Source organism: Herpailurus yagouaroundi, unplaced genomic scaffold, assembly GCF_014898765.1.
Source record: "Herpailurus yagouaroundi ecotype Mexico unplaced genomic scaffold, PumYag 77, whole genome shotgun sequence".
In the NCBI taxonomy this organism is placed as follows: domain Eukaryota; kingdom Metazoa; phylum Chordata; class Mammalia; order Carnivora; family Felidae; genus Herpailurus; species Herpailurus yagouaroundi.
The window spans coordinates 93072978-93083739 of record NW_024412388.1 but is presented as its reverse complement, the minus strand read 5'-3'; the positions used below and the strand labels follow the sequence as shown (position 1 = coordinate 93083739).

Sequence of the window (10762 nt, the reverse complement as noted above, 5' to 3'; positions counted from 1 at the left end):
TCTTTCTGGCCTGCCAAGTTTCAAAAGAGAGATCAGTCACGAGTCTTATAGGTCTCCCTTTATATGTGAGGGCACGTTTACCCCTTGCTGCTTTCAGAATTTTCTCTTTATCCTTGTATTTTGCCAGTTTCACTATGATATGTCGTGCAGAAGATCGATTCAAGTTACGTCTGAAGGGAGTTCTCTGTGCCTCTTGGATTTCAATGCCTTTTTCCTTCCCCACTTCAGGGAAGTTCTCAGCTATTATTTCTTCAAGTACCCCTTCAGCACCTTTCCCTCTCTCTTCCTCCTCTGGGATACCAATGATGCGTATATTATTTCTTTTTAGTGTATCACTTAGTTCTCTAATTTTCCCCTCATACTCCTGGATTTTCTTATCTCTCTTTTTCTCAGCTTCCTCTTTTTCCAGAACTTTATCTTCTAGTTCACCTATTCTCTCCTCTGCCTCTTCAATCCGAGCCGTGGTGGTTTCCATTTTGTTATGCATTTCGTTTAAAGCGTTTTTCAGCTCCTCGTGACTGTTCCTTAGTCCCTTGATCTCTGTAGCAAGAGATTCTCTGCTGTCAGCTATACTGTTTTCAAGCCCAGCGATTAATTTTATGACTATTATTCTAAATTCACTTTCTGTTATATTATTTAAATCCTTTTTGATCAGCTCATTAGCTGTTGTTATTTCCTGGAGATTCTTCTGAGGGGAATTCTTCCGCTTGGTCATTTTGGATAGTCCCTGGTGTGGTGGGGACCTGCAGGGCACTTCCCCTGTGCTGTGGTGTATAACTGGAGTTGGTGGGCGAAGCCGCAGTCAGACCTGATGTCTGCCCCCAGCCCACCGCTGTGTCCACAGTCAGACTGGTGTGTGCCTTCTCTTCCCCTCTCCTAGGGGCGGGATTCACTGTGGGGTGGGGTGGCCTGTCTGAGCTACTTGCACACTGCCAGGCTTGTGATGCTGGGGATCTGGCGTCTTAGCTGGGGTGGGTAGGCAAGGTGCACAGGGGCAGGAGGGGCAGGCTTAGCTTGCTTCTCCTTAGGTGATCCACTTCAGGAGGGGCCCTGTGGCAGCAGGAGGGAGTCAGATCCGCTGCCGGAGGTTTGGCTCCGCAGAAGGGCAGAGTTGGGTGTTTGCGTGGAGCGAGCAAGTTCCCTGGCAGGAACTGGTTCTCTTTGGGATTTTCGCTGGGGGATGGGCTGGGCGGGGGAGATGGCGCTGGCGAGCGCCTTTGTTCCCCACCAAACTGAGCTCTGTCGTCCGGGGGCTCAGCAGCTCTCCTTCCCTTTGTCCTCCAGCCTTCCCGCTTTCTGAGCAGAGCTGTTAACTTATGACCTCCCAGCCGCTAAGTCGCGCTTGCTGTCGGAACACAGTCCGTCAGGCCCCTCCGCTTTTTGCAAGCCAGACTCGGGGGCTCTGCTTGGCCGGTGAGCCGCCCCTCCGCCCCGGCTCCCTCCCGCCAGTCCGTGGAGCGCGCACCGCCTCGCCGTCCTTCCTACCCTCTTCCGTGGGCCTCTCGTCTGCGCTTGGCTCCGGCGACTCCGTTCTGCTAATCCTCTGGTGGTTTTCTGGGTTATTTAGGCAGGTGTAGGTGGAATCTAAGTGATCAGCAGGACGTGCGGTGAGCCCATCGTCCTCTTACGCCGCCATCTTCCCTCTCTCTAAGGGGTCTTCCAACTCTGACATGCTATGATTGTTTTGATTCTCTGTCTATAAATTTTATATTTACAACTACAGATGGAATAGGGTCACATACAAAAACAGTAGCTTAGCAAATGTGTATTGCTTTGCATGCAATTTCTTTTCAGGGTTTTACTCCATGACATAATTCCTCTGTTAACAAGAGGAATTTATTTCATTAGCATTTCAGTTGTTGGAAACTTTATTACTAAAGAGAATATGATAAAGAAATCATAGAGGTACATTTTAGGACATCATAGCAGGGAGATTATGGTATAAGAAAAACAATGAATTCCAAATACATTTATGTCAAATGTTCTAAAATATGTAACATCTGTATCTTTTGTTTTTTCTCCTTATATTCTAAAATCTTATCCCTCAAGGGATGACATTTATTTTGGAAAGAATGAAAAAAATGGAAGAAGTCTTTCTTAAGGCATAAAATACCCATTCCATCTTGGTAGCAGTCTACCTGTTAGTCTTCTTCCCAAACCCCAACATTCTGTTTCCCTGATTGGGCCACAACCATGGACACTTGTCTCTTTATTTTCTTTTCTCTGCTTGGCATTGCTCTCACTCCCTCTTTTCTGCCTGGTAAATTATTACCCATTTGTTCAAGGCTTCAGCTCACCTGTATAATTTTACCCTAGTGCACTCAGAATTCTTTCTTTTTATTTATTTAAAAAATGTTTACTTATTTTTTTTAATGTTTATTTATTTTTGAAGGAGACAGAGACAGAATGCGAGTGGGTTAGGGGCAGAGAGAGAGGGAGGCACAGAATCCAAAGCAGGCTCCAGGCTCTGAGCCATCAGCACAGAGCCTGATGTGGGGCTCGAACTCACAGAGCTGTGAGATCATGACCTGAGCCGAAGTCAGATGCTCAACCAACTAGGCCACGCAGGCGCCCCCATTTACTTACTTTTGAGACAGAGAGAGAGAGAGAGAGAATATGAATGAATGAATGAGTGGGGGAAGGGTGAAGAGAGAGGGAGACAGAATCTGAAGCAGGCCCAGGCTCTGAGCTGTCAGCACAGAGCTCAACACGGGGCTTGAACTCATAAACCGGGAGATTATGACCTGAGCCAAAGTCGGGTGCTTAACCGACTGAGCCACCCAGGCACCCCAGAATTATTTCTTTACCGGACAGGACCTATGAACACAGCGAAAGGATTTGTTGAGAAAGTTTGATGTCCCACTCTGAACTGTAGACAATCATACCTATTTCATTCACTGGTGCAATGTGTGTGGTGGTTATTATTATGAGCTGTGGAATTAGTTAGACCACTTGTGACCTTGGGTGAGCTATTTAATGCCTGGAAACCTGAAATGTAAACTAAGAATGGTAAGACCTACATAGTAGGTAGCACAAATATTAATATCATTCAATTAATGCTTTTGAGTAGTGCCAGACACTGTTCAATGAACTGGGGACATAGTGGTGAACAAGACAGACAGGGTCCCACAACCGTGTCCTCACAGCTTTCTGTATAGGAGGTCTGTGTTGGATGGATGGGTGGGGGGTAATTATAAGCAAATAAGCAACAGGGTAATTTTTAAAAGTGGGAAGAGCTAGCTATTCAACAAAAATAGTTGCCCTTTTATTAGATGAAACTGTCAGCTCTATTTTTTGCTTCCTCCTAGCAGTTCTGTAAGATTCTGTCAGTTTTCCTTATTACTCTGGCCATTACTTTTGTCTTTTTCCATTACTTTTTTTCTTTTCTCCTCTGACCACTGGACTCTTGTGTCCTGTCTGGATGTCTGTCTTCTATGACTCTTTGTGAGTACGTGCCTTCTCTGCAGTGCACAGGGAACCTGTGGACTGTGCAGTTCCCTTTTGTGGGAGAATTCATTCTTGATGGGGCCACAGCACATCTAATGAAACAGCATTAAATGTTTACCACTGCTCAACAGCTCTGGCTGGGGTCGGGGTCGGGGGGGGGGGGGGCTGTTTATTGCAAAGCCTACTGTGGTACTTAGAACTAACCATAGCATAACTTCCTCCTAGAGGCAAACCTGTGGGTGTTTTTCATGGACATGTGACAGGCCTCTTTATGTTGTCAGTACTTGACAGGGTGAATAAATGGAGCAAGAGCTAACAGATAATGGTTGAATTAAATTTTCTTTGTGAATTAAAAAAAATTAATTAATTTTTTGGAGCAGTTTTAGGTTCACAGCAAAATGAAGTTACAGAGATTTCCCATATACCCTCCCTCTACACATGCATAGCTTCCCCCATTATCAACATCTGGCACCAGAGTTGTACATTTGTTACAACTGATAAACCTACATTGACACATCATTATCACCCAAAGTCCATGGTTTACCTTAGGATTCACTTTTGGTGGTGTTCTGTGGGTTTGGACAAATGTATAATGACATGTGTCTATCTTTATAGTATCATACAGATCGTTTTCACTGCCCTAAAAAAATCCCCTGTGCTCTGCCTATTCATTCTTCTACCCTTTCCCCCAACCCCCTGGCAACCACCAATCTTTTTAATGTGTTCATAGTTTTGCCTTTTCCAGAATGTCATATAGCTAGGATCATAGTATGTACTCTTTTCAAATTAGCTTCTTTCACTTAGTAATATGTAATATGCACTTAAGTTTCCTCTGTCTTTTCAGAGCTTGATAGCTCATTTCTTTTTAGTGCTGAATAATATTCCATTGTCTGGATGTACCACAGTTTACTTATCCATTCACGTACTGAAGGCCATCTTGGTTGTTTCCAAGTTTTGGCAATTATGAATAAAGCTGCTATAAATATCTGTGTGCAGGATTTTGTGTGGTTGTAATTTTTTTAAGTTTATTTATTTTGAGAGAGATAGGATCCCAAGCAGGCTCAGCATTTTCAGCCCAGAGCCTGATGTGGGGCTCCATCTCATGAACCAAGAGATCATGACGTGGGTGGAAATCAGGAGTCAGACCGTCAACTGACTGAGTCACCCAGGCTCCAGTGTGGACATAAGTTTTCAGCTCTTTTGGGTAGATACCAAGGGCGTGATTGCTGGATTGTATGGTAAGAGTGTGTTTAGTTTTGTAAGAAACTGCCAAACTGTCTTCCAAAGTGGCTGTGCTGTGTTGCATTCCCACCGGCAATGAATAAGAGAGTTGCTGCTGTCCCGCCTGAATTTTAATATTCAACTTTTTAAAGAGTATTCCATATTTAGGTAAACAAATTACATAAAAAATGGGAGTTTTTACTGTGAAACTACACTTCTACATTTCCAGTAGAGCAGGGGAGGGACCATAGGTATATGTATAGGGGAGCCAGAGCCCTCAGTGGCTCTGGAGAGTGGGATTAAGAAGCCACATTGTTTATGAAGATCTCCTGACATCCCTTTGGGATCCCAGCTGACTTAACTTCTGTCCATTTTGAGATTATCCTGAGTGTGCTGCCAACATCTGCAAGGGTAAAGCTGGGACCCTGGCAGTTAGAGTAGCCTTGACCCCAAGCCACTGCAAATGCTGGCTGAAGATAAAGAACTGGGGGTGGGGGTGGGGTAAAATCACAGAGGGAAAGCCCAAGTGGGCAGATTTTCATCAGGTTCCTAATTACTTATCTTTACAACAATATTATGCGCCTCAGCCTTAGAAGGCTTTTCTAAAAAGGTGTGACGAAACAACCTAAAAAAAATGTTGGACCTTACCACCAGTCAATGTGGCCCTACAGTCCATGTCCTAACCATCGCTTACCCCCCCTCTCCCCGCCCCAACCTTTTCTCTAAAAAGAATATCTACCTTTAGAGACAGTCCTATGCAGAGGTCCTTCCAGAAGTTTGGGGGAAGGACACAAGTTGTCCCTTCTAGGCTCCTCCTGGAGTGGGGTGAAAACCTGGGCGTCTCATCCGATGACCGCCCAGTGCAGGCGGAGCACCATGGCCTCTGCCTGGAGCCAGGCCCCCAGCAGTGAGACCTCCCGCGCAGGGTGCACCTCGAGCCTCTGCCCTGGAGCCCTTGCGATGGTCCCTCCCCTTCCTGTTTTAATCTCGAACAAGGAGCCTGGGGGGAGTGGCTGGGGAGAACACTGCTATCATAGGTCCCTGCCAGCTGTGCATGTGGTGGGCAGTATCTCCTTCCTCCTTCTCACTTCCACCTCTGGGAAACTGCTGGAGTACACAGCATGGTCCACTCCTGACGCCAGAGACATCCCAAATGGATCCCCTTTTGAAAAACTCTTTTGGTACTTGGACCATAATGAAGATGGGACCCTGGACATCCTTGAGCTTCAGGAAGGCCTGCAGGATATGAGGATCATTGATTTCCTGGAGAAAGGGCAGGTGGGCCTCAGTGGGGCTATGGTAAGAGAGCTGTGGGGCTGGGAGCTCTGGACAGGCTTGGGGAAGCCAAATTGACACGTTCCCAATTGACCTGCTGATTACCCACGTTTTACCATATTAAGAATAACTCAACACAGCTAAAACTTTTCTCAAGCATTTTCTCATTATTTCCCCTGGCCCTCATAAAACTTCAAAATTCAGATTGTTCTCAAGATGTTGGCTAAAACCTTGTCATGAGGAGGTCACCTTGTTCAATATACTCACCTGTTATTAGTAGGGTGAATGGGCTTCTTGGCCAATGATGTTCCTTCCTCACTTTGGGGAACTGGGATAATCACCATATGTGTGTTTGGGAGGGGAGTGGTAGTTGGAAATCATCTAATATTATCTTTTGGTTTTTGTTTCTGGAAGGAGGGCATTCAGTCTGAGTGGCTTGTAGTCTTGGGGTTTCACCACTGCTGACCTTTCCTCATAGCATGCCTAATTAGCAGACTTTTGAAGACTGAGCTCAGGCATCATTACCTCATGGAATCCCTCTTTTTTCCCAGCTGCCTAGATTATGGGTTACTTCTCAGTATGTAATGCCTTATACCTGTTTCAATCACTGTATTTCCAAATTATTTTCTGTTTGGAAATTAGTATTGAATAGAATTACTTTCCAATTATATTTGCTCTTTGGGTATCTACACCAGTAGAATGGCAGATTCAAGACCATGAGGACCATTGAATTCATTTCAGATCATTGGTATTTTGTTCTCAAAAATCTCTTGGCTGAGTTCTGTCGATGTTAAGATTTAGTAAAATTCTTCTTACTAGCTGTGTGATCTTTGGGAATCTTTATTTGAATCATCCAACCAGTGATAGATCAGTTGTACTTTGGGCATGTTCTCTATGTCAAGCCCTGTGCCTTAGTTTCTTCACTGGTAGCATCAGAGGCCTGGATTGGGTATTGTCTGTGGACTAGGCCAACCCAAAATGTTATCTCTGGAAAGTTCACTCAATTTTTTAAATTCCTAAAACAAAAACTAAAGTATTCTTCTTTTTAAAGCTAAATATCCTGGGGCGCCTGGGTGGCGCAGTCGGTTAAGCGTCCGACTTCAGCCAGGTCACGATCTCGCGCTCCGTGAGTTCGAGCCCCGCGTCAGGCTCTGGGCTGATGGCTCAGAGCCTGGAGCCTGTTTCCAATTCTGTGTCTCCCTCTCTCTCTCTGCCCCTCCCCCGTTCATGCTCTGTCTCTCTCTGTCCCAAAAATAAATAAAAAACGTTGAAAAAAAAATTAAAGCTAAATATCCTTTTTAGGCTTATTTAAAGCCACTCTTGCACTTAGATTTTCAAGTGTGACTTGTGTTTGTTTAGTTGATACAAACTATGCTTTTATAAGAAATTCTGGTTTAAGCCATAAACCAGTTCAGTTCTTGAAACATTTTTTTTCTTGTCAAAAAACTTTTTTTGCAAATCTTTTGTTTTTGGTAAGAGATGGTGTGAGCCATATAAAGGCTTTGTATACCCAGTGATGATTGATGAGGGCTCACATATTAAAACCAAGGAAGAGTTAATTCTGGAGGACTTTCAGCAACTACACAGAACCTTATACTTCCGTGGAACACTGATGTGGCTTTTCCTCAGGCGACAGTGACATCTTTAGGGGGTTCTGATGTGAGTTTTCTCCCACATGTCTCCAGCTTCCCTAGTAGAAGACTCATTTATATAAATTAATAATTCAACCAATTAAAAAATAGAAATGGTACTTATGTAATGATAAGCAAGAAAAGATACAACTTTTTATTCTGATAACTAATAGGTTTTTTGAATAATGTTTTATTTGGCTTTTTACTGTGAAGGGGGAGAGACTGAATACACAAGTATGGACAATGGTTTGCCCATATTTAAAATTGAACTTTGGCCCACAACTTGTAGCAATCCACTCAGGAAACCAACCCATTTTCTATAATAAATGATCCAGGCAACCAACCTGCTATAACTAAGACTTACCAGGAGGCCAGATTGTGGTCTCTAGACAATCCAGAAAGCAAAATAATAACTTCTGTAATGACCCCAAATGGCCACAGATTGATTGATAACTGACAGCTTCTGTAATTTTTATCTCCATTTCCAACTTAGGACCAGAAAGCTGAATAGGTACTCCTAACCAATCACACAGGATGCCCCCCACTTCTAGTTAGCTTGCCTATAGCTTCCCCAGGCCAAGAGCTGCCAATCAGGGCACACCCGAAGCCTCCCTTTTCCCCACTATAAAGCTTGCCCATTCTGTGCCTGCCTTTGAGTCTCAGCCACACTGACCATGGCTGATTCCCTTGCTATAAGTAAGCTCAGAACAAATAGCCTTTGCTTTTCTCATTTAATATGTCTTCATTTATTTCTACAGAGGAATACAAAAGAAAATTCAAAAGGGAAACCCTGGTCTTTCATATTTTTGTAAGTTGGAGTCCTTATTTACCACAAGAAGGGTTAAAGTAATATGGGTAAAAAAAAAACCTGTTCAAAAATAGTGTCGGGATGTCTTTTAACTTGTAATTTACGAAATGATAATTGTTCCCTGATATTTCCATTGACCAAAATACAAACTTCTTAGAAGAAACTTGAGTATGTACATGGGGCCTCAGAATGCTGTGACATTTTCTCTTGAGTTATGCTCATCTCAGTATATGTATTTGAGGTGAAATCAGGACATAATTTCCAGGTGAAAATGATCCTCAATCTAATTTATAAAAGCAAATAGCAGTAATTATTTTTCAGTGATAATATACATGTAATTGTTTTTAAAGCTGTAAGCAATAATTGGTGGTTTTTGAATTCAGGCTATTTAGTTTGCAGATGAGAGAATCCTGTTCACACTAGGTTAAACAAAAAAGGCTAGAATTCTTGGTAGATACCTTTTATCAGATTGGGGAAACACCACACTGTTTCTAGTTTGCTCAGAGTTTTTGATCATGAATGATGTTGAATCCATCAGATGGTTTCCTGCATTTATTAAGATGATCATATGATTTTTATTCTGGTAATGTGGTAAATTACAAGATTTTTTTTAATTGTATTAACCTAACCTGGTATTACTAGAATCCATTCACCTTGTTGTATGTAACTATATGTATCGTACACAACTATATATATATAAAATCATATATATACACATATAATGATATATAATATATAAAACTACATATAAGTAAATACAAAACTATATGTAAATAATATCCATTTTATGTGTAGTATTATAATTTTAGATATTGTCATATTTGATTTGCTAATATGTAGGATTTTGCATCTATTTCACTAATGACACTGCTTATAGTTTTCCTGGGAATGTTTTAAAATTACAGATTAAAATTTCTTTAATACTTATAGGCCTCCTCATATTTTCTGTTGTATCAATTTTTGATAAGTTCTTTTTTTCTAGGCATTTGGCTATTTTATCTTGATTTCATATTTTTTGATATAAAATTGTTTATAATATCTTTAATAGCTGTAGTATCTAGTGATTTTCACTGTCACTATCATTCGTTATTTGCCACTTTCAGGGGTTTATCAGTTTTATTGGTATTCCCAAAGAGGCATCATTTATATTACTTGATCGTCTCAATTACACATTTTCTTCATTTTACTCTTTATTTTTTTCTTTCAGCCTTGTTTCAAACTTTTTTTCTGAGTTTTTGAGATTGAGGTAAGCCTCATTGACTCATCAATGATTTCTAGCCTTCTTCCATTTCCTTTTTTTTTTTTCTAATATTTATTTATTTTTGAGAGAGAGTGGGAGAGACGCAGAGAGGGAGATAGACGATCTGAAGCAGGCTCTGTGCTGACGGCAGAGAGCCCAATGCAGGGTTCTAACTCATGTGAGAACACGACCTGAGCCAAAGTTGGATGCTTAAGTGACTGAACCACCCAGGTGCCCCTAGCCTTCCTTCGTTTCAAATTAGGCATTTAATTTTTAAAAAATGTTTATTTATTTTTGAGAGAGAGACAGAGACAGAGACAGAGACAGAGAAAAAGTTGAGGAGGGGCAGAGAGAGAGGGAGACACAAAATCTAAAGCAGGCTCCAGGCTCTGAGCTGTCAACACAGCTCACGAACCCACGAACCACAAGATCATGACCTCAGCCAAAGTTGGACGCTTAACCAACTGACCCACCCAGGTGCCCTTCAAATTATGCATTTAAAATCATAAATAGGGGCGCCTGGGTGGCGCAGTCGGTTAAGCGTCCGACTTCAGCCAGGTCACGATCTCGCGCTCCGTGAGTTCGAGCCCCGCGTCAGGCTCTGGGCTGATGGCTCAGAGCCTGGAGCCTGTTTCCGATTCTGTGTCTCCCTCTCTCTCTGCTCCTCCCCCGTTCATGCTCTGTCTCTCTCTGTCCCAAAAATAAATAAACGTTGGAAAAAAAATATATAAAATCATAAATATTCCTCCAGGCTTTTGTTACATCTTACGGAGTTCAGATCCTTTTCTTTGAGTCCAAAGCTTGGAGGTCTGGCCATTTCACATTCTGCAACGAGGCATTATTTCACAACAAGACATTATTTTCTCCACAAAGTGTGACCATTAAACTAATAGAGTCTATAAGCTTTGAGTGGGTGATTATGAGTGTCTTACCAGGCAGAAGGTTTATATTTTGAGTGATGGTGGTAGAAGGCTTGCTTGTAATATCAAATAACATAATTTTATTTCTTTCTCAAAAGCAATGATTTGTATTAATAGAGATAGATAGTTTGATATGACAGCTTTTTATAAGGATCATTTTTTGGAAAAGATTATTTAATTTTGGAAATCAAAGGGAAAAACACTATTTTAGACATTTAAA

At 42.0% G+C, this 10762-nt stretch overlaps 1 protein-coding gene across 1 annotated transcript in view; it reads left to right on the top strand.

Annotated features, from left to right (window-relative positions):
• The window catches only part of SLC25A24 (solute carrier family 25 member 24), a 65631-nt gene that overhangs the window by 9900 nt on the left and 44969 nt on the right, over positions 1–10762 (top strand). The window lies entirely within an intron of this gene.